Below are 27,403 nucleotides of genomic sequence, written 5' to 3'. Positions count from 1 at the left end.
CCAGAAGCTCCAAGTCCATGCCTTCCTTCTTTCAGACTTTGCTCTTCTCGTTTTATCTGTGGAGCTATTTACAGAACAAATGGATGAAAGGCTGACAAGTCTCAGTATTTTCTACCCTTTCTATTTGTGGCCTATGTAACACTGTGTGTATCCTGTATAGGCCTGTTTTACTCTATGCTTGCTTGAAATCCCAACACTTGATGGCAAAAATAGTGATTAACTCTTTGAGTTGCCCGTTGGTTTTCTCGTCTCATAACTGTACTATTTAAGCATCAGCTGCAGCAAATGCTTGCCTCAACTGGAATGTAAGACAAATTGTGGAAAAGCAAAATGTCTTTCTTTCTTACATAACAAGCACAAAGTTCTGCTCAGCTACAAGTCTTCTGGGGTTGGAAGTCTGATCAGAAATAGCGTGAGTCACCTGTGCCCTGAAGTCTGAGGTCGGTCTAGTTCGGGTTTCACGCTGGCCTGTGACTGTCACATTGTGTCATTTTCTGGGTGGTGTTCCCGTGTTTTGCTTCCTTTTATTCATAAATGCAGATCCTGTTATGCACATGGAATTATTGTGTACATTTGGGAGAGCACGTGTGTGTATGGTGTACATTTTGGGACAGCACGTGTGGTGGGTGTGGCTTTTTTCCCTTCAGGAATCTCTTGTGGTTTTTTTTGGTGGTTCTTTCTCCTCTAGGACAGTGGTATGAATGGTGAGGCCTCCTCACGGCTCTCTTACCTGACTGTGTTTCGGGGAGTGTCCGTGTGGTCTGGATGACCTGCCCCCATGTGCACGTGTGTGGTTGGATGTCCCTGGCCTCTGTCTTCTCCACTTTGACCTTGAGCAGTCAAAGCCCCAGTCAGCGGAGCCCCGCGTCTGCAGCACCTGCTGGCTCGGCCGTGACTGCTCCGTGAGTCATCGCTGCCCTTATTAAACTATTTTGGGCCGCAGCCTTTCCATTCTCTTGCCACGAACCGTGAACCGTGAAGCTGAGAGCAGCCACAGCTGCTGTAGCCTCAGGTCCAGGGTGGAATCGGAGACAGGAGCGGCGATGCTTCACTGGTTTGTAGCAGGGCAGCCCGCCTCACAGACCCGGATGAGTCTGCCTCCTGGGGCCATTTTGAGGCTTGAAGATTTTCTTTTGTTTTAAAAAGCGAGCTCAGAAATACCATCCTTGACTGTGCAGCATTTCCGGTGCCTGACTGTAAGGTACACTGATGTTCCCCCACGTCTCGTCCGTTCTGCCTGTCGTAACAAAATGCCGTGCACGGTGTGGCTGGCTTTATGAGTGGAAATGTCTCTCTCGTAGTTCTCGAGGCTGCAAAGTTGAAGATCAAGGCCCTGGCAAATTTGGTGTTGAGAGAGAGCTTGCCTTCCCACTGTGACCTACCAGAGGAAGGTCAAGGGCGCCTGTCTTGCTTGTGAACTGTGCCTTCATAGCCCAGTTGCATCCCAGTGCCATTGGTGATGAGGTTTCGACACCTGGATTTGGGGTTCACCTTTAGACCGTAGCACCTCCCCCCTTTCCCTGCATATGCAGGGTCCCCACCTGTATTGGTGGTGGTCTCCCAGCCAGAGTCCCACAGTGTGTGAGTCTTGACCAGGAGAGATAGCACAGTGCAGTGGATCAGTGGCCTGGGCTCAGACAGGCCTGTGTGCAAATCCCAACGATGGTAGGCAAATGAAATAACTTCTGTAAGCCTCAGCTGCCAAAGCTTTAATTGATTGATTTGAGAGAGAAAGGTTGAGAAGGAGCCTCTTTCTACTGGCCCTCCAGGAGGCCCATGCCAGGAGCCAAGAGCTCAATGCAGGTCTCCCTTGTGATTGACAAGGACCAAGTGACCTGAGCCGTCAGCACTGCCTCCCAGGGTCTGCATTGACAGGAAGCTGGAGTCAGGAACTGGAGGCAGGCATTGAACTTAGACGCTCTGATGTGGGACACCTGCTCCTGCCATAGCTGTGCTGAGCTGGGGGACGTCCAGCTCACAGGCCAGCGGAATCATTTGGTCAAGGCAACCGCAGGTGGGACGTGAAATTCAGTAGGTCTACAGCAGGCTAGTGGGTTTTTTTAAGATTTTATTTATTTACTTATTTGAGAGGTAGAGTTATGGACAGAGAGAGGAAGAAACAGAGAGAAACGTCTTCTACCTACTGGTTCATTCCCCAGATGGCCACAATGGCTGGAGTTGGGTCAATCCGATGCCAAGAGCCAGGAGCTTCTTCCAGGTCTCCCACGTGGCTGCAAGAGCTCAAGCGTATAGGCCATCTTACAGTGCCTTCCCAGGCCATAAGCAGAGAGCTGAATCGGAAGTGGAGCAGCCAGGACTTGAACCTGCGCGCATAGGGGATGCTGGTGCTGCAGGCAGAGGCTTAGTTCACTACACCACCACTACAGCCCCAGTAGGCTAGTTTTTAAATCGATTGTTTTTACGATGTGCGAATGACGTTACAAATATCCAAGTGGCCCTTGGCAGAAAACAATTTGCCATCACTGCAAGTTTAAACTGAAAACTGTGCCCGGCCTCCCGGAGGGTACAAGGATTAATCATGATGAGCTGGAACTGGTTAATGGGAACTTACCCGCTGGTCAGAGCTAGCCTGCAGAGCAAGTCCTCTGGCCTTTGCCCAGCAGGTGATGGTTGCAGTTCACCTGGTCTAGATGTTTTGTTTCACAAATCAGTCCCTGAGCCGCAGGGAGGCTGTGCCTCCCCAAGGACACATCTCAGCCTGTGGAGGAGAAAGGACGGGAGCCAGAGCTTCTGACCCACCCCCCACCCCCCCCCCCCCATCACGATTTTGCACCAGACCACATAGCTTGCCCATTTCTCACTGGCTCAGGCCACGCTGAGCCATTTTCTGTCTTGTTGGTCAGAAAGTGCTTTTTCCTTTTGCTCTTTCACACTTCTCTTCATGTGCTTTCCTCCCTCCCTTCCTTGAAAGGCCAGATAAGCCATGAATTAGCTTCCTGTCGCTGCTATCCTAATTAAGTTGTTTTAGCCAGTGATACCGAAGCTTAAAACAAGGCAGCTTTGTTCCCTTGGGGTGGGGTGGAGTGGAGGTGGGGGACGTCCAGCCCACAGGCTGTATAAGGCCCAGGAAATCTTTGCTCCGGTCCTGCCAAGGTAACCACAGTCACCTGAAATTCAGAACCTATAGCAGGCTACCTTTTAAGCTGAGAATTGTGTGTGACCTGCAGATGATGTTATCAATGTCCAAATGGCTCTTGGCAGAAAACAGGTTTCCCACCTTACCTCTGCCTTGGGCTTTGGGGACCAGAAGTCCAAGGTCAGATGTCAACAGGGCTTTGCTCCTCCTAGAGGCTTGTGGAGAATCCATTTGCCTGCTTCTCCATCTTGGAAAAGCTGCTCCCTTCCTTGGTCCCCAGCCTCCTGTCCATCCTCGCTTCCATCATCATGTGTTTGCTAAGGCTCATCCCCTGCCTCCCTCGGGAGCCCTGGTGATTGGGCCTAGCCTAGAATATCCCGGATAATCTTCCCATTTCCAGGGCCTTTGCTTTAATCGTATCTGCGAAGTCCATTTCGCCACTTGACAGTTCTTGGGACTAGGACATGGGCATATTTGGGAGCCATTATTCTGCTTATCACACAGAGGCACCTGCCCATCACCCAGAAGTCCCCAGATTATCTTTGTTTCACTTTCTTACAGTTCTGAATTTTTCCAAATTAGGTCACATTTATCAGGTTGCACGTAGAAGTGCGAGCTGCTTACTCTGCTGCGCTTGGTGCCCTACAGTGAATGCCTCCTGTTAGCAGTGCCCTGTGTTGGGGCGGAAGGCACTGAACCTGCACGCCTCAGAAGCCTTTGGGCTTGTCCGTCCACGCACCCTCATGCCGGGGAATGGCCATCTGGGACCCTTCTGTCTCCCCATAGCCTGTTTTCTGCCTCTGAACATGAACTTCCTGGGCCAGTGCTCATTAATTCTTGGAATTAAAAATAAACTCTATATTCTACCTTGTATATATTTGATATTTGGATTGAGGAGAGGTTTGCTTTCTTTTGTTTTTCCACCCTTAATTTTTATTTCTTTTAATTTGAAAGGGAGAGACAGACAGACTTGCAGAAATATCTTTGATCAGTAGGTTCACTCTGCAAATGCTCATAACAGCTGGGATTGGGCCAGGCCAGAGTTAGGAGCCCAGAACTCATTCCAAGTCTCCCATGTACATAGGTGGCAGGAACCCAAGCGTTAGCAAAGATGAGTGGAATAATTTAAGCAAGGGAGCAATGTTTAATGGGGTCAGGCACCTGTCAGAGCCCACGGGCGCTTCTCCAGACAGAACCTGAGAGTGAGCGCCCAGTCTCTGACTGAGGAGAGCAAGGTTACATGGTTTAATGGAGAGAATGTGGCAGGCCAGGTGGGCAGCTCAGGAGGGACCTGGGAGCTGAGCGCACCGTCTGTATCCAGACTGGGGCTTATAAGGGTAAGGGGTCCCGGTCTCCCCACCATTCCCCTTTCCCCTCCTCTCTCTCCTGCAGGACAAAGGGTTTGCTGAGTGTGAATTAGGTGAAATTTCTCCCAGGGGTTCACTACTCTGTTAGCAGACTGGGGAGCCCGCCTGGCACCAGGGTAGGGGCGATTGCCCTGGGGTGCCTGCCCTGGAGGAAGGCGGGGAAGGTTTCATTTTCCAGTGTTCCCAGGCTGGGTAACCCATGTGGTGCTGAGCAGAGAGGATTCCCCTTGGAGCTTTCCTGGGCGGAAGGCTGAGACCACCTGTGAAGCCACCAGGGTCTGGGCACGACTTGGTAGTGTGAAATCCTGGGGAACCCCACAGGGGTGCTTCCAAGGCTCTCCCTTCCGCAGCAGCTTTGCTTTCCTTAGGCCCCTCCCCAACACAGGCTGCTTTCTCACTAACTTCCTACCTACCACAAGCATCTGAGCCATGGTCTGCTGCCTCCCAGGCTGTACGCTGGCAGGAAGCTGGACGAGAAATTGAACAGCTGGGCACTTGAACCGGGGATGCGGGCATCTCAAACAGCGACTTGACTGCTGCAGGAGCACCTGTCCCTGCCTCCGTGTTCTTGATTATAGTTCATATCTGAAGTCTCAACGGCAGAAATCTCTGGGAAATTCATTTAATCAGAGGACCTTCATCTCAACCAACACCCCCAAACCCTTAGAGGATCCATGAAGGGGCTGTCAATGAGCTGGGGCCCTTGGGGCTCTGCAGAGCCATCTGGGTCTTTTCTCGGCGAAGACTGGACCAGAACCTTGGTTTGATTTCCAAGCGGTTAAGGTTAAGGGTCAGCGAATTGATGGCAGGTGGATTCTTTCCAATCCCCCCTCCCTCCAAGGTAAAAGGTCCTTGGAAGTGCACACGGCACATAGACTTTTTTATAATGTGGTCTTTTTTTAGCTGCCACTCCTGCCTCCCCATTCATATTTAAACAGACCTCCCCAGTGTCTTTTTTTGCTGTCAGCCATCAAAGGTTGATTCTGTTTCTGCTGGCATATTGTGCGATATCTTTAGAACAAGATACCGGGAAGCCTGGTGAAGTGTAATCTGAATACGGGATAGGCAGTATGTCATTTGTTTGCTTAGACAGGAATCGGAAGACAGAAAGTGTGGGGTGCTCCCCTCCCCGCCCCCCCCCCCCCCCCACCCCACAAGCACCAGATGTTTTATTTGCCATTTTTCCCTTTCAGTACATATTTCTGTGGCACTGAAGAAAGCCATTGTAAGGAAAAGAGTGCAGATTGGTGCCTCCTCACACGGGGCACCAAAACGCAAGGAAAAGAAGCCCAGAACAGAGAGGCGGCAGGATACAAATTTACAGCCAGAGCGAATTTACCCAGAGAAAATAAATCCGCGGAGGTGGGTGACCAACCACTGGTGTGCACACAGACAGAACCCAGAACCCACGGGCAGAGGCCCCGCCCGACCCTAGCAGTCTGGGCCTTTTTATCTCTGGGGTGGGCTGGGGGTCCGGGGCAGTAGGCTGAGATGAGCTTCCCCATACAGGTTCTTGGTGTTTGGGCCGGGGGCTTCCAAACCTGAGGAAGAATGCAGGGGGTGGGGTGGGGAACAGTATAGGGCGTGAGACTGAACTGGTCTCTTGAAAGAAGACAGGGGTAGCAAAGGCCTAAAATGGCTGAGGCTTGTGTCCATGTTCCGTCAACCATCAGCCATCCCACAGCGGATGGTAGTGCACCTCTCCCTCGCCTGAGATTCCCGTGTACTCCTCCTCCCATGTCTTCAGGTTTCCTGTGCCCTGGCTTGCCCTGTGGGCATCCAGGGAGCCAAGGCCTGGCCTTCGGGGTTTGCTTATTCCCCTGCATTGCTGGATGCCTTAACAAGACTCGGGAAATACCCTGAACCATAAGGGAACACAGTTCATGGAGTCGCTCCATACAATTTAAAGCTCAGTGACTGACCAGGTGTGTTTCAATGTGCTTCTTGGTTACAAAGGTTTATCTTTATTCTTAAAAAATATTTATTCATTTGAAAGGCAGAGTTACAGAAAGAGGGTGAGATCTTCCATCTGCTGGTTCACTCCCCAAATGGCCACAACAGCCAGGGTTAGGCCAGGCTGAAGCCAGGAGCCAGGAACTCCATCTGGGTCTCCCACATGGGTGTAGGGACCCAAGCGCTTGGGCTATCATCTGCTGCCTTCCCAGGTGCATTAGCAGGGAGCTGGATTGGTAGTGGAGCAGCTGGGACTTGAACCAGTTCCTGTATGGAATGCTGACATCGCAGGCAGTGGCTAAACCCACTATGCCAATTCGCCAGCCCAGAAAGGTTTTTCAAAGCACGTATAATTTGGAATGAGGCTCAGATGGCTGTGCAAGGGAATCTCATTAAAACTCTGTGATTTAGGCCGGCACCGTGGCTTAACAGGCTAATTCTCTGCCTTGCGGTGCCGGCACACCGGGTTCTAGTCCCGGTTGGGGCGCCGGATTCTATCTCGGTTGCCCCTCTTCCAGGCCAGCTCTCTGCTATGGCCCGGGAAGGCAGTGGAGGATGGCCCAAGTGCTTGGGCCCTGCACCCCATGGGAGACCAGGAGAAGCACCTGGCTCCTGGCTTCGGATCAGCGAGATGCACCAACCACAGCGGCCATTGGAGGGTGAACCAACGGCAAAAAGGAAGACCTTTCTCTCTGTCTCTCTGTCTCTCTCTCACTATCCACTCTGCCTGTAAAAAAAAACAAACAAACAAAACAAAACAAAAAACACTCTGATTTGGCAAAGCAGCTCGGAAGCACCAGGCCGAGGGAGCCTTCCATTCAATGAACCTGCTGCTTGGCACAGAGACAGCGGACACACAGAGCTGCTGTCCAAATGCCTGTACCGGCTGGGGCTGAGCCAGGCCACCACCTAGAGCTGGGAACTCCATGCAGCTCTCCGTGTGGGTGATAGGAGCCTGATGGCTTGAGCCATCACTGCTTCTTCTCAGGGTTCACATTAGCAGGAAACCAGGACCCAGAACTAGAAATCCAACCCAGGTACTCCAGTGTGGGGTGTGCCTGTCTTCCACTGGGCTGTTACTGGAAATTGGCCTCCTTGATGATGCTTGTACTTTCTCTGATGTGTGTGTGTTGTTTTGGCATTATGTAGCGCATATACAGATTCTCTTTGAAAACTGTGGGGCATTATGCAATAAAATTCTTTTTTTTTTTTTTTTTTAATTTTTGACAGGCAGAGTGGACAGTGAGAGAGAGAGAGACAGAGAGAAAGGTCTTCCTTCCGTTGGTTCACCCCCCAAATGGCCGCTATGGCCAGCGCACTGGGCCGATCCAAAGCCAGGAGCCAGGTGCTTCCTCCTGGTCTCCCATGCGGGTGCAGGCACCCAAGCTCTTGGGCCATCCTCCACTGCACTCCCTGGCCACAGCAGAGAGCTGGCCTGGAAGAACAGCAACCGGGACAGAACTGGCGCCTCAGCCGGGACTAGAACCTGGGGTGCTGGTGCTGCAGGCGGAGGATTAGCCTAGTGAGCTGTGGCACTGGCCCGCAATAAAATTCTTAACTGATATTTTTTTTGTTACAAAACTTATTTCTGTTCATTTTTATTTAGAGCAATAATTTAAACCTCATTTGACCTGATTTAGTCATTTTATTGGTAGGGAAAAATAAAAAAGGGCAGGAAAATTATCTTTCTAACACTATACAGCTGTTTTGTGGCAGAATTGGTAATAAGATTCAAGACTCCAGACCCTGCCCTGGTGGTCTTTTCTTATACCTTTTTGTCTGCCGTAAAAGAGGAAAAGCTTGAACATTGATGAAAGCACATTTCATCCCTTATAAACTGAATTACAGTGAGGTACACATTTCTGTGTACCCACTAGCATGCCTGGTATTTATTCTTTTTTTAAAAAGATTTATTTATTTGAAAGAGTTACAGAGTGAGGTAGAGAGAAAGATCTTCCATCCGCTGATTCACTCCCCAAATGGCCACAACAGCTGGAGCTGTACCAGTCCAAAGCCAGGAACCAGGGGCTTCCTTGGGCCATCCTCAGCTGCCTTCCCATGCACATTAGCAGGGAGCTGGATTGGAAGTGGAGCAGCCAGGACTTGAATAGGTGTCCACATGGAATGCTGGCACTGCAGGCCAGGGCTTTAACCCACTGCACCACAGCACCAACCCCAAAATGCCTGGCATTTATAAGACTGGCAGTGCCAAATGTTGGCTAGATATAGAGCAACCAGAGCTGCCAGGCATGGCTGATGGGAGGTTTTAAATATTTAGCCACTTTGGAGAACAGTTTGGCAATTTTATAAAAAACAGATTGATTTACTTATTTGAAAGGCAGAATTGCAGAGAGAGAGAGGGAGGGAGGGAGGCAGGGAGAGAGAAAGAAAGAGAAAGAGAGATTCTCCATTTGCTGGTTCACTTCCAGGCATGGAAACAGGGAGCCGGAGCAGCTGGGACTCAAACTGGCACTCACGTGGGATACAAGCAGTGGCGGCTGCTCAGTCCACTGCGCCACAATGCCAGACCTGATGTTTAAAGTTAAATGTAAGTTAGGGAACAGCAGTTTCACATTTACCCTAGAAAAAGACCTGCAAACAATTGTTCATAGTAGTTTTGTTACAAAGGTTGAAACGTAGAAATGGAACCAGCATTGTGGCGTAGTGGCTTAAGCCTCAGCCTGCAATGCTGGCTTCTCATATGGGTGCCATTTCATGTCCCAGTTGTTCCACTTCCAGTCTAGCTCCCTGCTAACAGCCTGGGAAAAGCAGCGGAAGATGAGCGACCTTAGGTCTCTATCACCCATGTGGGAGATCTGGAAGAAACTCCTGGCCTCTGGCTTAGGCCTGGCTGTTGTGGCCATTTGGGGAGTGAGCTAGCAGATGGAAAGATCTCTCTCTCTCTCTCTCTCTGACTTTCAGAAAGGTAAATAAGTTAAAAAAAAATCTGAAAACAGGTCATATGTTCATCAGCTGGTGAACAGTTCAATTGTGTGTTTATTCCAAGGAATACTATTCAGCAGTGAAAAGGAAGAGTCTGCTTATACAAGAACAGTGCGACTGAAACCAAAAACATTATGTTGAGAGAGTGAACATTATGTTGACTTGAAAAGAGTATACACTGCATGATCCCATTTGTGTGACATCCTAGAGTAGGTTCTGATCAGTCATGGTAGGAGTCAGAAGGGGGAGAGAGCACAAGGGAGCTTTGTGAATGAGGAAACATTGCTGATTGAGGTGGTGCTCACATAGGAATAGATATTTTTCCAAACCCATCAGACTCTAGGATAACAAGAAAGGGAGGTGTTGAACAGCCAAGCCAAGTTGGTATAAAGATAAAATACATTGACTATGCCATTGAATTGTCTTCTGTTCCATTTTGTCTCTCAGTACGGTGGTCCTGGGCAGGTGGTTAGCCTAACATCCCATATCAGAGTATCTGAGTTTGAGTCCCAGATGTGTTCCTGATTCCAGCTTCCTGCTAATCCACACTCCGTGAGGCAACAGGCAATGGCTCGAGTACTTGGGTTCCTGCCACCCAAATGGGAGACTCGGGTTGATCTCCTGGCTCTCTGCGTTGGCCTGGCCCAGCCTTGGCTGTTGTGGGCATGAACCAGCGGGTGGGAGTCTCCATGTCTGTCTCTGTTCCTCTCAAGTAAAACAGATAAATATAAACCAGCCCCCTAACTGGTCCTTCTGTTACTGTCCCCTTGCGACTCCTCCTCTGTGAGCACGGCTATGACTAAAAGCAAGCACACCACTGTGGAGAAAAACTGAACAATCCAACATTTCCACGAGCAAGTTTCTTCTGTGCCTGAGGGATATTTTGCCAACTTGAACAGTAATCATGCGAATTATGTAAAGCTTCAGTTATTAGTGATTCTTTAGTTACCAAAATTTTACTAGCATAACTATGTATGCAAATCATATAATACCCCAAGAAATGCCAAGTGCTTTTCTGTCTCCAGGAGGAAGTTGAAAGGATTTGTAGACTGAGTAGGTTGGATTTATTGCCATATCCTCTTCTACAAAGCCTAAAAATAAAAAACGTTGGCACCCCAGTTGGTATTCTGAGTCATATTTTAAATCCTGTAAGCCAGGAGCTTAGAAAAATGCTATTCAGAAAACTTGAAACTCCACATAAAATAGATCTTCGTTTTTGCCAATTCCCCCGCCGGCTCCTTTCTTCCGAGTTTCCTTTCAGCAAAATGCAGGACTAGCGCTGGAGCCCCCGGAGTCCCCTGAAGGGAGTTCTAGATGAGTTGAAAGCAGCTTTGCTTCTAACCAAGTCAGCGATTCGCAAGAGCTTTCTCTTACAGCTTGCTTGGGGATGATGAGCTAACTCAAGGAATCCAAGACTCCCTGCTAAAGTCTCATGGAATAAAAATTAGTAATTGTATCCATTCTAGTTTTCTTTTGCCTAAGTACATCAAAATAATGCCTGCAGTGTTCTTTGCTACAGTGTTGATAGCATTGCCCTCACGCAGGTGCATCTGTTAGTTCCTGCATCAAAAATTGATGGAGCACCATTATCACAGGGCAGGTGTTTTGTAAGGCAGGATGTAAAGAGTAGGCAGCTCTGTCCTCCTGCAGCTTGCAACGGAATAAAGAGATAGACATGCAAAGATCTTTATGGTAGTGGCATTGTTACTTTATTGCTAGTAGAAGGGCTGTGTGAGGCCAGTGTGGTGTGTATCAGCCTGGGAACATTAGGGAGAAATGGATCAACCTCCTCTGAGAGCTGGCGTGGCAATTGAGAGAGCCCAGGGGGAGCGGTGAGTGGACTGGAATTACTGGAAGGTGAAATGTGAGATGACTACTGTAGTTATGGGAACCAAGGCTTGTTGTAACACAAGCTTCCTTTTGTAAGTTGGTAGTCTGGGGTCCTGAGTGTCTACATGATTTGGAAACCTTTGCTTACAAAACATCCACAGCTAGATTCCAGGACTGTTGAACTAGAGTCTTGATTCTGATTTGCCCCACGACCTATTGTTTGTAGGTAAGAAATATCCACCGAAGAAAGGAGAGGAGAGGCGTGACTGGACATGTCCAAGCTGAAGACTGGAAAGCTTGTTGCGAAAGTGTGTCCGTCTTGTAAATACTGCTGCTCTTGGCACCAACGTGTCACTTGTTTTCTTCAGTTCAGAACACCTAGGGGGTGATCGTTCTAGACATAAATTAATACCTGGGATCTTCAGAAAGCTCATGGAAAATACATATTATGAAAAAAGCTATGCATAGATTTCAAAGATTTTTGCATCAAAATAAACCTAGGTTTTAATTCCATTTCCCCGCATGCTTTTTTTTTTGGACAGGCAGAGTGGATAGTGAGAGAGAGAGAGAAAGGTCTTCCTTTTTGCCGTTGGTTCACCCTCCAATGGCTGCTGCGGCCAGCGCATCTCGCTGATCCGAAGCCAGGAGCCAGGTGCTTCTCCTGGTCTCCCATGTGGGTGCAGGGCCCAAGGACTTGGGCCATCCTCCACTGCACTCCCGGGCCATAGCAGAGAGCTGGCCTGGAAGAGGGGCAACCGGGATAGAATCCGGCGCCCCAACCGGGACTAGAACCCGGTGTGCCAGCGCCGCAAGGCAGAGGATTAGCCTGTTAAGCCACAGCGCCGGCCCCCACATGCTTTTTTAAGTCCCCTGATGGCTTCCAGCGTTCACAGCATTCCAAGCCAGTCGCAGGAGCCCCCAGAAATCCTGTCTGTGTCTCCATCACACTGTTGCAGAGCTGAAAGCTGATAAGATTTCTCTCTCCAGCTATTTAAGAATCATTTAAATTTTAAAAAATTTATTTTCATTGACTTGGAAGCCAGGGAGACAGAGATCTTTCACCTGCTGGTTCACTTCCCTGCACATCCAGGAAGGCTTTCTCCCTCTGTGTCCTTTACAAGGAAAACCTTTCAACTCCTCTGTGCCTGCCCACAGGCCGCTTGGAAGGAAGGCAGGTTTTGTTATTAAGTGAGAGATTCGGCACAGAGAGATGGGGAAACTGTGCTGGGTCTTTGGCATTGGGATGTTTCTTCTGTTCTCGAAAAGGCACCCAGCCACGTATTTAACATAGGTAGGCGTCATGCGCCATGAGAAGTAAGTGGGGGAGAGGAACACGCCCACGTCGGCCCAGCAGGCTTGCCCCCTCCCTCTGAGCATGCTTCCGGGTTCCTCTCCAAAGGGCCAGCTTGTGGGGGTGGCGGGGAGTGCCATGGCTGCAGGTCAGGAAGGAGTCTTCCCAGGATAATTTCGATTTCTACTGGGGACTTCTTTGAATCCAATACTGCTCAGACAATGCAGTACTTAACACACCCAAACCTGTGGTCCTGCTGTTTAGTCATCTCTAATAGCAGGTGTTGCATGCTCCTTCGCTGTGTAGTTCCAGGGTGATGCTAAAAGCCAGAAGACATACATGAAAATGATGCATTGCTGGGCCTCTTCCGTGCCATCCCGAAATGGGGGGGACAGCAGGACCCCCCCCCCTCCCCGACCAGGACAGGTCTGACTCGTGGGCAGAGCTCTGGGCAGCTGTGGGTCTCCGTGTCCCAGGAGAAGGGGAACCCGGTGGCTGTCACACTGCCTTCCCTTACCACTGTCAGACTGGGGAGCTGCTCCCACGGGCTCTGGACTAGCTCGTGAACTTGGAGATCATTGACGTCACTAAAATACGTAATGGAATTGGCTGCCTCAGAAAGTAGTGAGTGTCCCTCAGAGAGGGACAGCAGCAGTTGACCTTTGCACTTTGTGCACTTGGCACAGGCACTATGGAAAAGTGTACTACGTACCTGTCCCACGCGGCGTTGGGGAGGAGTTCGCCCAGGTGTCTACGGCTCTGTGTAGGGATCCACGTGGGCTCTAGCACTGGGGAAGTCACGGCTGCAGACAAGCAAGCAGAAACGTGCATAGGGGATAGACTCTTCGCTGCTTTGTGCATTTATATTTTATCTGCTTTTAAGCACAAAAGTATTATCATCCTGACTCTGTTTTCATTATAAAAATCAATGAATAAGTCTTTTAAAGTCTGTGTCTTTTAAATAAAAAATGTTAAAAAATTTGTATCCTAGGTTTCACTGGATGATGTAAGAAGTTGTTGTATGAACTCAAAAACTGAAATCCAGAAATTGAAGAAGGAATTAAGTGACCTCAGGAGACAAGTATGTTGAAATTTATTGTGTCAATAGAAATACTAAAGTTGATTATATATTGTAAGTTTTTGGATAGAGTTTCACAAAACATAACATTTTATATGTTCATTTTTAAAAAACTTTTATTTAGTAAATATAAGTTTCCAAAGTACAGTTTGTGGATTACAATGGCTTTTCCCCCATAACTTCCCTCCCACCCGCAACCCTCCCATCTCCCACTCCCTCTCCCATTCCATTCACATCAGGATTCATTTTCAATTATCTTTATATATCAATTTAGTATATATTAAGTAAAGATTTCATCAGCTTGCACCCACTCAGAACATAAAGTGTAAAATACTGTTTCAGTACTAGTTAAAGCATTAATTCACATTGAACAGCACATGAAGGACAGAGATCCTACATGAGGAGTAAGTACACAGTGACTCCTGTTGTTGACTTAACAATTTGACACTCTTGTTTGTGGTGTCAGTAATCTCCCTAGGCTGTAGTCTTGAGTTGCCAAGGCTATGGAAGCCTTTTGAGACTTATTTAAAAGACTTACAGAGAGAGACAGACAGGTCTTCTATCTCCTGATACACTCTCCAAATGACCGCAATGGCCAGGGCTGGGCCAGGCTGCAGCCAGGAGCTTCTTCTGGGTCTCCTATGTGGGTACAGGGTCCCAAGCAATTGGGCCAGCCTCTGCTACTTTCCCAGGTACATAAGGAGGGGGGCTGGATCAGAAGTGGAGAAAAATAAATAAATAAAAATCAATGAGAGAGGGAGAAAGAAACCCCTTGATTGGCTACCCAAACATAGCTTCTAGTCATCTCTTGAATACTTTATTTTCTTTTTGTGTGTGTGTATATTTTTTAATATATTTTTATATATATTATGTATATTTTTTTATATATTTTTATATATATTTTTATATTTTCTTAGATGTTTTCTGTTAATCAAATATTTTTAGAGGCACTGCTATTCACTGGGTGGAATATTTATACTGATCTGAAATTGCTTAACTTTTTTCCTACTGTTGAGCATTGAGTCAAATTTATAAAATTTTGTTAATGGTGACTAAACAGGTTTTTCAAATAATTTTACCACTTCATACAGCTCTCCACAATATGTATCAGCATGACTAACCATTTTCCTCATTAGGTATTGATATTTAAAATTTTTTTTTAAACTTCATTATTGAAACCTAGTACCTGAGCCTGGATGAGGCAAGAGATAGTTTTCTTAGGATGATGTAGGCGTGGCTCCTGTAGCTCCAGGCAGGCAAGAGGAAGCACAGCTTTGATTTGGGAGAGGCTAGGACATGGCCAGCAGGAGGTGCCACAGGGCTCTCTCCTCCCCACCAGGCCGCCCACCCCCAGGGGCCTGCCCCCTTTGCGTGTCTGTTGTTTGCTTGCCTCTGTCTTATGTGTGTTGTCTGTCTGTGTTCAGCTGGGTCAGCGCAGAGGCTGCCTTAGGTTTGGGGTCACCCCAGGGTCCAGGGAGGCACAGGGCACACCTGGATACTGGCCCACCTTGGGAGAGGCTGCTCCTGGGAGCTGGGTGCAGAGGAGGGGAGCTGCTCATCCAGGAGCCAGTGATAAGGGCGGACCTGCTAAGCCCCACTCTGCCAAGACAACCTGCAAACCCTGTGTTCCTGGAAAGGCCCAGTGCCACCCTCTCTAGAGAGCTAATCCATCACAGTTGATCAGTTGATAGAAACCATCTTCTAGAGTTAGATCTTTTTTTTTTTTTTTAATATTTGTTTATTTATTTGAAAGGCAGAGTTACAGAGAGGCAGAGAAAGAGAGAGGTCTTCCATCCGCTGGTTCACTCCCCAGATGGCCACAACTGCCAGAGCTGGGCTGATCCGAAGCCAGGAGCTTCTTCCGGGTCTCCCAAAGACTTGGGGCTCAAGGTCTTGGAGCATCTTCTTCTGCTTTCCCAGGCCACAGCAGAGAGCTGGATTGAAAATGGAGCAGCCAGGACTTGAACTGGTGCCCATATGGGATGCTGGCACTGCAGGTGGTGGCTTTACCTGCTATGCCACAACACCAGCTCCAGATCTACTGCTCTTACAGTGAGATGGGGGTGGACGATGTGACACAGCAGGGTAAGCCACCTCTCAGCACATCTGCGTCTCCTATCGGAGTGCCCCTTGGAGTCCTAGCTACTCCATTTCCGTTCCAACTTCCTGTTCATGTACCTGGGAGTCAGCAGTTGATGGCTCAAGTGCTTGGGCCCCTGTCACCCACATAGGAGACCTGGATGGAGTTCCTGGTCCCCTGGCCCAGCGCCAGCTGATGCAGACATTTGAAGAATAAATCAGTGGATGGAAGATCTCTCTCTGTTGTTCTGCCTTTCAAGTAGATAGAAATAAAGAAGCATTTTGCAATGAGGTGGGTTTTCTCACCTGGCGCATCTCTGATCCCGTGGGTGTTGGGGGTGGGGAGAGGTTGTCCTAGCAGTCATGCTTATGGTAGGTTTAGTTTTTTACTTAAATCAAACTTGCTTTTCGTTATACGTGTTGCATTGGCTCTGAGGTCAGAGGCTTGCTTTGCATTCTGAACTGACCCCTGCAGTCTCCCCAAGAAAGGGCATCCATCACTTTGACCTGGGTGCTGGGGGTTGCAGGGACCAGGGATGGGCAGCGATCCTTGACCTGAAGACCAGAAGCTTTGCTGGGAGATTCATCACAATGAAGGGAGTTGATTGCAAAGCCGTGTGGGTCAGAAGCAGGGGGTTGGGCCAGAAGGAGGTCAGAGGGTGCAGGGCAGAGAGATGGGGCAGAGGGCCCCGGGAGGGTGGCCTGGCGTTGTGTACTCATAAGCACTGCTCTGCTCCCACGTGGGGTTTCGTGTCACGATGGACCGCATGATGTATTTTCTCTCTAATTGGCTTCATGAGAGACCCGTGTTTGTGGAAACACACCCTACAAGCACCAGGGATGGACTGCCAAGGTGATTTCCCTCCCGCCCTGGTCACCCAACCACCTAACTCCCTGGGAGGGACCTGGTCCCCGTTGAGGGAATGAAGAGGCAGATTGCTGTGCTCAGGTCACACCACTGGCAAGGACATGCCTGCCTCACCGGCTCCAGAGTCTGAGCTCTGGAGATGTGAGCAGTATGGAGACTCCACGAGTACTCGGAGGCGGCGGCCATGGGGTGGGCTCTTTGCTGGGTGTAGGACATGATGGGGGTGAAAGAGGAGACTTCCCCAGCCAGAGGAGATGCTTAAAAGTTTGGCAAGTCACTGACATCCCCTGAGCTACTTGTTGCACTTCTTTCCTCTGAAAAACCCAGCAACTTGGCTTTCTCTTGAAAATCCCATCCCCGGAGCTCTTTTGTTTGCCTGCATTGCCGCATAGGCAGAAATGTACCCAACGTAGAACGTTGAGAGGATAGCAGAAGGCCTCAGTCCCTCCCAGGCTTCCGAGACCCCTGTGAAGGGTCTGTGTGTCCTGATGGGAGCAGGCGGGATGCCCCGTGAGGGCCAGGCCCTGTGCTTGCCCACCCGTGTTGGACTCCTGGGGCAGGATGGTACCGGGCAGGGCCCTGATGCTGCAGCTGGGTTGTTTGCTCCTGGAGTGGAACTCTGAAGCCATCTCCCCTAGAAGATGTGTGGTCTGCACTCTCCTTTGAGGGCGCTCATGGCTGGCCACGCGCTCACACACTTCTGTGACAAAGTGGGTGTTGCGTAGGGTCAGACAGCTGGTTTACGGTGACCGTTTGGAACACAGTCTCCCAAAAGTAGAAGTTGTGAGTGTTTTCTCTCCTTACCTTGCTCTTTGGACAGCAGGCAGTGGAGTTCAGGCCTTTTATTAGCTTGTGTTATTTTTTTGACAAGTGATGTTTGATGAGTGTATGTGATTATGGGCATACATGTGTGTGAATATTTTTCCTATCTAGTGGTATTTCTGAGAATTAGGGGTATAACTTAAAAAGATAAGGGCTGAGTCACTGCTCCGTGTAACATAGACATACAGATCAGAGACCAACCGCTGTTCTTGGAGTGTGAAGGTGGTTTTAACATCACATTCAGAATTGGCCTTTTCTGTATGGATTTTAATTAGACCCGCTGATTCCATGGATAGCCCTCAGAGAGCTAAGCTAGTGCTGCCTCCCTGGGTAGCAAAATGTCTCTGAGACTTTAAAAGACTCCAGATTTCATTTCTGGATGTGATTGTCGGCAGCCACTCACATGAGGCGTCCCCATGATGTGTGAGAGATCTGGAGACGGAATGTGGAGGCCAGGGCTGACAAGTCTGGTCGTGTTGGTATGGGTTTGCCACGTGCTGGAGTTGACTTTGACCTCTGACTTGGGCTGTTTCATTCTTTGCCTTGCATGAGCTCAGTGGATGGTGCAGATTCGGAAGCATTAAGTGCTGATCTCAGCTGACTGGCTTCTGTGCTGGGGTTCCTTTGCTCATTTGCTTGCAATTGAACGTACTATTTTAAAGCAGTCCTGATGGGGTGTTTTGAAACTTTCCTGTTGGCATTTTCAAGGGATTTTTAAAAAGTGAGATCTAATTCATACACCACATGATTTACTCTTTTAGAATGTGTACGTCAGTGATTTTTTAATATATTCACAAGATTATGCAACCATTACCACTGTCTAATTTCTATAACCCTAAAAAGAAATCCATAGCTCCTCCATTTCCTCCTGTTTCCAGGCCCTGGCAATGCTAATCTACTTTCTATCTCTGTAGATTTGCTTACTCTGGATGCTTGGTGTAAATGGAATTCCATAACCTTTTAAAATCTGGCTTCCTTTGCTTTGCTGTGTGTTTTCAAGGGTTATTTTGTCACATGACTCAGCACTTGATTACTCTTTGTAGCTGAGTAGTATTCCATTGTCTTTATATTTTACTTTTTATTTATCCATTCACCAGTCGATTTGAATTTTTCTACTTTTTGGCTATTGGTGTATGTCTAGGGTCAGAATTACTGGGTCACATGAGAACTCCAAGTTTACATTTTGAGTAACTGCTATCCTGTTTTCCCAATAAATTTGGGAAGGTTCTGGTCTCCTCACAAGCTCAGTCACAGTTGGCTATTGTCTGCTAAGTAATAAATGACTCACTACATAATTTTTTTATTGTAGCCATCCCCAAGTATGAGGTAGTATCTCACTGTGGTTTTGATTTGCATTCCTTCTGGTTTATGCTGTTGAGCATTTTGTTTTTCATGTAATTATTGACCATTTATATGTCTTCTTTAGAAAAATAACTGTTGTAGTTATTTGGTCATTTTAAAAATAGGGTTTGTTTTTGATGTTAAGTTATGAGAGTTCCTTATATATTCTAGATGCTAGATCCTTCACAAAACGTATGACCTGCAAATATTTTCTTCTGTAGGTTGTCTTTTCCTATTTTCAGTATTGTCCTTTGAAACATAAAAGTGTTGTTTTCTTTTTTTTTTTTTTTTTTTTTTTTTTGACAGGCAGAGTGGATAGTGAGAGAGAGACAGAGAGAAAGGTCTTCCTTTTGCTGTTGGTTCATCCTCCAATGGCTGCTGTGGCCGGCACATCTCGCTGATCCGAAGCCAGGAGCCAGGTGCTTCTCCTGGTCTCCAATGGGGTGCAGGGCCCAAGGGCTTGGGCCATCCTCCACTGCACTCCTGGGCCATAGCAGAGAGCTGGCCTGGAAGAGGGGCAACCGGGATAGAATCTGGCGCCCCGACCGGAACTAGAACCCCATGTGCCGGTGCCGCAAGGCGGAGGATTAGCCTGTTAAGCCACGGCGCCTGCCCTATGAAACATAAAAGTTTTTGATACTGATGAAGCCTGTTTATCTTTCCCCTTTGTGGCTTATAGTTTGGGGGTCATATCTAAGAAACCATTACTTAACCCAAGTTCAGGTGGCATTAGCCCTATTCTAAGAGTTTTACAGTTTTAGCTCTCATTCAGATTTTTCTGTCCTTCTAGGATTAGCTTTTTTTTTTTTTTTTTAAGATTATTTATTTGAAAGGCAGAGTTACAGAGAGACAGAAGCAGAGAAAGAAGTCTTCCATCTGCTGTTTCACTCCCCAGATGGCCGCAACGGCCAGAGTTGTGCCGATCTTAAGCCAAGAGCCAGGAGCTTCTTCCAAGTCTCCCATGTGGGTGTAGGGGCCCAAGCACATAGGCCATCTTCTACTGCTTTCCCAGGCCATAGCAGAGAGCTGGAGCAGAAGTGGAGTAGCCGGGACTCAGACTGGCGCCCATATGGGATGCTGGCACTGCAGGCGGCAGCTTTACCTGCCATGCCACAGTGCTGGCTCTTTGAATTAGTTTTTTTTTTTTTTTAAAGATTTATTTATTTATTTGAAAGGTAGAGTTACAGACAGTGAGAGGGAGAGACAAGAGAGAGTCTTCCTTCTGTTGGTTTACTCCCCAGATGGTCGCAATGGCTGGAGCTGCACCCATCCAAAGCCATGAGCCAGGTGCTTCTTCCTGGTCTCCCATGTGGGTGCAGGAGCCCAAGCACTTGGGCCATCTTCTACTGCTTTCCCAGGCCATGGCAGAGAGCTGGATTGGAAGAAGGGCAGCTGGGACTTGAACCGATGCCCATTTGGGATGCCGGTGCCACAGGCAGAGGATTAACCTACTGCGCCACAGAGCCGGCCCCTTGAGTTGCTTTTTATATATGGTGTGAGGTAGGCAGGCCCACCTTCACCCTGTTGCATGCAGATACCAAGTTGACCTTGTTGGGATGACTGTTCTTTTCCCCGCTGAGTTGTCTTGGCACTGTTGTCAAAAATGAGTTGACTATATTTGTGAGGGGTTAGTTCCTGTGTTCTTCTACTTGTGAGGGGTTAGTTCCTGTATTTGTCTACTTGTGAGGGGTTGATTTCCGTATTCTCATTCCTATTTTGATACCCACGCACATTGTCTTGCTTCCTACAGTTATGTTACAACTTTTGAAAAAAGCAAATTTAACAGGATTGTTTTTTGGATCTGATGTTTCTGTCCACCTTTCTGGCCTGTGTGCTTCGTGGTCCCTTTTCTCTGTCCCAGTGAGGTCGTGTTAGGAATGTTTCGGGTCTGACATCACTGTGTTTGTGTGAAAGGGGATGGACTTGGGTGCAATCGGCTGTATTCCGGAAGTTTGGTCTCTGGCTCTGTCACCAAGTCCAAGGATAATCCTGTGAATTACGTAGCGTGGGAGCGTCCAGGCTGGTGCCTGGGAAGTACATGACTTTCTTGTTGACACAGGGGCTTTCCTTGTGCCCTGTGCTACACCCCGGATTCCCCAGAGTCAGCCTTTGTGCATTTAGAAACCATTGTCTGTAAGGTGGGCACGCAGACTGGTAGTGCTGCGTTTCCCAGTGTGTTCTGAGCAAAGGTTTGTGGTGTATTGTTTTAGATGTAGCTCACTGCTCTGTCTCCAGTGTGTGGAGCCCTGCCTGGCCCAACAGGAAGTGCTCAGTGAGCAACGGTTAAATGAATACTAAATTTGAATCCCATCTTCTTGTGTTCTATGGTAAATGTAATGCTAGCTGCCTGTACTTATGTCTCTGAGTAAGCCCACATTAACAATTGTGTGAATATTTAATTACCAAGGTCTTTTCCATAAGATTTTTTGGGGTACTTTATCCAGCTAACTTAGTTTAAAATCAATTCTCATTCTCTCTCTGCATGTTTTTTACCCAGATGTTTCCTCCTGACGATAATTACAGACTGAAATAGAAAGGATCGAGTCAGAGTAGTCAACTCCAGAGAGCAGGTGGAGAGGGGACTGTGGGGAGCGGAGGAAGGCGTGACCACGGTGGGGAGGTGGCCCTCCGGGGGAGGGAGGGTGGGGTCCGACAGGAAGCAGATCCTCGTCAGTGAACTTGGCTGTGGTATTGGTGCATGGTCGCGGTTTCTCACCGCTCTGCAGACCTCTTGGGCGTGAAGCTAGCAACAGAGAGTGCCCAGGTGTTCTCACTGGCGGCTGCTGCCAGGCTGATTCATGACCCGGAAGTGGTGCCTGTGCTTGCGAAGTTCACGAGGTGCATCACAGATCAAGCAACCTCTGAGTGGAAGAGTTGAAGTCCTTTCACGGGCTCCTAGCACGGCTGAGTGTGGAAGCTGGGCGGGACAAGCTGAACGGATGTTTTCGGTGGGTGAGACTTGCCTCAGAATTTGGCGTCTGGTGTGGCGTGGCTTTGGAACGGGTTCAACAAAGCCTGCAGGTCTGGATTTTGCTGCTGCTGCTGCTGTCTAATTGCAGGATTTCTCAGCGCATTGAATGTGCTATGCGATATTGCACAGTGTTTTCCAGTGTACCCAGAGATGACAGCTCTCAGGGGTCTGGTCCCCTCCCCCCAAGCTCCTCCTGGAGCCCTGCGCCACTGGTGTTGAGCAGGACACATCTTGAGTACGTCTGCTCCAGGGCAGCACCTTTAGTTTCCGGACGTGAGATCTGGTACCTTGGACTTTGTGAGCTCTGTTTGCAGGAAGGGCCATGTCTGCAGGTGCACCACATGGAAGCTGACTGTGTCTCTTGAGTTACTAAGCAATATCACAGAAGTCAGAACTTAAATGAGGAGTTACCCCAAACGGATGGAACTCTCTGTGTGTGTATATGCTCACAAGCTTGGGCTGTAGGACGCCTGATAATCCTTGATCTCATGAACTTGCAAATCAAATTTCTGAAGGCTTTGCTCTGATATACACCTCTTACCACGGAGGACAGGAGGGGCCAGGAGGAGGACCCATATAAATCAAGACCACTGGCTGCTGCTGTGGGATACACAGACCGTGGGTAACTGGTTCTTGTGTGTAATAGGTGGAATATGTTCCTGGCATTCAATGGTCAAGCGAAGGCATCCAGTTACAATTGTGGGTGCAGCCACTCTACCCCTCGGAACTGTTCCTTCTTCCCTCCCTCCCTCCAAGTCATCTAACCAGAGTTGCTTATCTGGTTTTCTCAAAAAAGAGAAAGCAAGGTGGGGAGAAACCGGAGGGCATCTTCAGGGTGTAACCACCATCATTTCCAGCCAGTCCGATTTGTGTGGGTTGGTGCACGTCACTGTGGTGGGGGAACCACAGCACAGCCGGGATGCCCAGTGTGGGTGGGTTCCCTGCACTCCTGTAGATACTGCTGCTTTCTTGTCTGCATGGTGGGCAGTTTCCACGCCACCCTGTGTGTGAGCCTGTGGATGAGCGAAGTGAGCCAGATTCCCTTGTCCTGGAGCACAGGCTATAACGATGTTCCTCCGACACTCGAGCCACAGCTGGAGAAAGGGGGACCACTTAAAATCCAGCTCCTCAGTAGTAGCAGCCACACTTCAGGCTCCCCTGGGCACACATGACTAGAAGCTGTGGAGTCAGATGGCACCCTGGGTCCTATCGAATAGCTGTGGTCTCCATGCTACTCTTTTATTTCTGTGATCATTCAGGGCTCATTATGCCCTGATGAGTTAGTCTCTGTTTTTCCTTGTCGTTCCCTCTGATTTCACTCGTTCTTCTGCTCCAATTCAACTGCTGGAGCGCTGCTCCCTGTACTGCCCTGCTGGCATCCTCTGTGGTTTCTGGGCACCGGGAGCCCTTAGGGAATCCTGCCTGTGTTTGGGATTAGATCTTTGCACTGCAGGATTAAGACTGGACTCCCCGGGCAAGGCCCAAGAGTTCACACGTTCTCTCCGAACTGAGAGGTGCTTGGGATGTTCACTCTTTAATTAACAATAAATCTGCTCTTGTAGAAATATTTCAGAAGACACGTGGGATGGGTTATAACCGGTGTGGTCATCTTTGAAAAACAAGTCTTCCATACCTGGGTAATGATGCCTCAGGATCGGTGTCAGCTCGCTCTTAGCCACAGACAAACCTTGAGGCCCGCCACGGGTCAGAGACCGGGCACCTCTCATTTCAGGAGGTGGGGCTGCCGTTGCTCTGAGCTGGGCCTGCTGACTGTGGTGTGAGGACTGTGGAGTTGCCTTCGCGTAGCACTTGGGATCCTTTGATGAAAGACTCTTGATGTGCCAAGCGCCCTATTCTGGCTGCAGAGAATGCATAATGTGAGGGAATTCACAACGAGGGTCAAGGTTCTGGTTGTGAATTATATATATACATATTTATTTATATATAATAAACATATAATATAATATAATATATATTAATATAATATTAATATAATATATAATATATAAATATATATTTATTTACTGGTGTAAATATTTACTGGTGTATTTATTTATTTACTATGGTGTAGTGGTGTAGTGGCATCACCACCTGTGATGCCAGCATCCCATACGGGTGCCTGTTCCAGTCCTGGCTGCTCCACTTCTGATCCAGCTCCTGGCTAATGGCCTGGAAAGCAGCAGAGGATGACCCAAGTGCTTGGGCCCCTGCACCCACATGGGAGACCCGGATGAAGCTCCTGGCTCCCAACTTCAGGCTACGTCAGCCCTGGTCATTGCGACCATTTGGGAAATGAGCCAACAGATGGAAGATCTCTCTCTCTCTCTCTCTCTGTAAACTCTGCCATTCAAATAAGTTAATAAATCTTTAAAAAATTATTTATTTGAGCAAAAGACACAGACAGGTATCTTCCATCTGCTGATTCACTCCCCAGATGCCTGCAACAACCAGGGGTTGAGTCAGGCTGAAGCCAGGAGCTTAGGACTCCATCTGAGTCTCCCACTGGTGGCTGGGATCGAAGCCCTTGAGGCATCATCTGCCATGTTCTAGTTATTAGCAGGAAGCCGGATTGGAAGCAGAGCAGCCAAGGCTCAAACCCGCACTCTGATGTGGGACGCAGGCTTCCAGAGCAGCGGCTTAGGTTTGAGTTTAGACCCTCAGTTTCAGGGTTATCTTTAGTTTGGCGGGCCAATCAGCGTGAAGTGTGTCCACCTGATACACTGGCCACTGGGGTATTTAGTTTCTTGTCATTTGAGCATGTACAGCTAATGTGCTGTGGGGCACGCTTTATTGTAGGTGAATGTCTGCATTTTGGAACATAGGATAAGTCGGTTTCTTTAGGAGAGAGAGAAGCTTTAAACATTCACACCCATGCTCACATTTCAGTGTTTCCGTTGGTAGTCTTTTTAGGCAGCAATGAAGTGCTGTCTGTGGTCGCCAATTGTTGAAACTCTACCCTGCTTCCGCCAGCAGCTGTTGGTTAAGGGCGGGTAGCAAAACCCACTGAGAAAATTCAAACCACTAGATGTTATTTTAAGTTCTTGCGTGATGCTCTCTGTTCTTACCCTTTAAACTGCTAAGTCACATCCTGCTTTGCATTTTAATTTGATATAAATTAGAGGCAGCAGACAGAGGTCTGGCATTCTATACTCAAATGAAATTACAGATCACAACAAAAGAGGGCAGTTGTGTGGAATTAATCTATCAGGTCTGGATGCAGGATCATGTTAGAGCCAGACTGGCATTGTGGCATAGTGGGTAAAGCTGCTGTCTGCAATGCTGGGTTCTCATATTGCCAGTTTGAGTCCTGACTGCACTACTTGCAATCTAGCTCCCTGCTAATGGCCTGGGAAAAGCAGCAGAAGACGGCCCGAGTTCTTGGGCCCCTGCTACCCATGTGGGAGATCCAGAGGAAGCTCCTGGCTTCAGCCTGGCTCAGCCTTGGCCATTGTGGCCATCTAGGAGTGAACCAGCAGATGGAAGATATCTCTTTCTCCATCTCTCCATCTCTCTCTGTTAACTCTGACTTTCAAATAAATACCTTTTAGAAAAGTAAAGATTATGTTAGAGCCATGGCTGAACCCCCACTGTGCACCAGGGTCACCCAGGGAGCTTCTCACGCTGTCCTTGGCCCTGGCCTCCTTCCCAGCACGGCTGGAAGAGTTGCAGCCAGGTAAGCTGAAGCTGCCCAGAGTTGAGCAGTGTTGCAGCAGGTGCCCCTCCCTGCCCAGCCCGCACCTTTGCCCTCCACATTATTCTCTCTCTTTGGGTCCTACCACATCTTCAAGACTGCAGCCCCACAGAGCTCTCCCTGGATTGTGTTCTGGCTGGTTACATTTACCCACGTCTCAGCTCCTGGCTTAGAGCGGTTTCCTCCTCGGTTTGAGTTTCTGCCACTTAGTTTCTGTTGCTGAGTGTTTGGCTTGCCAGGAGACACGTGGTAGGCACCTTACAGATAGACAGACTCCTGTTGTGGCTTGGATGCTCATCCGTGTGGCCGTTCGCCTTTACTGTCCTTCTCATTGTCACTTTCTGTATCAGCCCTCATTTACCTGTAAGTCCTTCTTCCTTTCCAGACGTGGGCAGACAAGTAAGAACAGCTAAACTGCTGGATGAAGAGGAAAACAACCCATTTCTGATATTTCCACTTGGCAGTGGAGGGATTGTCATCCAACCCGTAGCTACATCCCTGTCCCATCAGAGCGTTCAGTCATCCTGATCTGTCGTGGCCCTTAGGGTCACATGGGTGACAGAGGCAGCATGCAGGGCACTGTCCTTTTGGGGAAGGTGAACATGATTGGGGCATGGCTGTCTTCCACCTGTCCTGTTTAGAGAATATGGGGTGACTTCTGAGGATGATGTACTCCTAGAACTTGAAAATATGAAACTGTTTGGCTTTCCAGGTTCTGTCCATCAATGAAACAGTTCTCGTTGCCTGGGATTCCTGCTTCTGGCTCTGGAAGCCCATCAGGAAAGAAGCACTTGGCCATTTCCCATTGAGGGGTTCAGAGGCGATGCAAGATTCCCAAGTTTCAGGCATACACTTTCTTAGGGCCTACAGTTCTGCATTCAGTCTCTGTAACAGAGATGCAGGAGTTCAGTGGCTTCAGCAAGATGGAGCTTGCTGCTCTCTCCTGTAACTGTTCATCTGCGGTTATTCCTGGATTGGTGGCACTGCCATCTTCAACTCATGGCTTTCATTTCTACATCCAGTTGTCACCATCTCCCTGCTCTCAGGAGTGGGGAAAGGATGGGGAACACATACTCATCCCTAGTTAGGATCTTATCTCAGGGAAGCTCAGCCCCCACTCCCATCTCAGCAGCAGCAAGGCCCCCACCACATTGCAAAGGAGGCTGGAAGTGAACATACACCCAACAGAAACCCCAGCGTTTGTTATTAACCAAGGAGAGAATGGATATTGGTACCACCAAAGCATGCACAATAACCTTCCAGTGCATCAAGTCTGTTCATTGTTATGCCTGTTCAGTGGTTCGGGAAAATAAGCTAAATAGCCAAAGAGGCCTCACATCTGTCCTGAATACTGTGAAGTTATGGTGGGAAACTGTAGGACTTGGGGGGAGTGTGTGTGTGTCTACTGTTCCAGGGAAGGTAGGCCATGTCGGAGCAGGATATGGGAGGTGTGCAAGTCATTGTGGTACCTGTGGAGCTTGCATGCGGGCTTGGATTGATGGGAAGGAAAAAACATTAAAACTTGATTGAATGGAGAACATGTAACAAACATAGCTAAGATAAGAAGCCCGGTACCAAAGGAGTTGTCTTCAGTAAGTCATTGAAAAAATACATGGGAGAAGGTTGGTTCCAACACCTGTAGCCACATTGCACAACCTATGAGGACTAAGTAAAGTAAACTTCGAACATTAAAACCTGGGGCCAGCATTGTGGTGCAGTGGGTTAAGTTGCCTCTTATGATGCCAATATCCCATATTGAGCTGCCAGTTTGAGTGCTGGCTTCTCTACTTTGCACCTGGGAAGGCAGCGAAAGATGGCTCAAGTGCTTGGGCCCCATGACTCATGTGGCCAACCCAAGTGGAACTCCTGGCTCCTGGATATGGCCTAGCCCAGCCCTGTCTGCTGTGGTCATCTAGAGAAGTGAACCAGTGGGAAGAAGTTCCATCTCTCTGCCTCCCCTCTTGTCCCTCCCTCTCTCTTCTCCCTTGCTTTCTCTCACCCTCCCACTATCTCTGTTGCTTAGACTTCCAAATAAATAAATAATCAAAGAAACTGGAACATTTGGTTGTCTC

General features: G+C 48.5%; 1 protein-coding gene across 5 annotated transcripts in view; it reads left to right on the top strand.

Annotated features, from left to right (window-relative positions):
- Positions 1-27,403, top strand: part of OSBPL3 (oxysterol binding protein like 3) — a 205,149-nt gene that overhangs the window by 54,473 nt on the left and 123,273 nt on the right. For 4 of the 5 annotated variants that reach the window (XM_062178455.1, XM_062178453.1, XM_062178454.1 and 1 more), the window contains exon 2: positions 13,473-13,562. The gene's annotated coding sequence lies outside the window, so the exon portion shown is untranslated. Of the gene's footprint in view, positions 1-5,775; positions 5,827-13,472; positions 13,563-27,403 lie in introns of those variants that run through there. The other variant, XM_062178452.1, reaches the window with a different exon arrangement.

This window comes from Lepus europaeus, chromosome 20 (assembly GCF_033115175.1).
Source record: "Lepus europaeus isolate LE1 chromosome 20, mLepTim1.pri, whole genome shotgun sequence".
NCBI classification, from domain to species: domain Eukaryota; kingdom Metazoa; phylum Chordata; class Mammalia; order Lagomorpha; family Leporidae; genus Lepus; species Lepus europaeus.
Note: the sequence above shows the minus strand (reverse complement) of the source record. Positions and strands in the feature narration are given on the sequence as shown.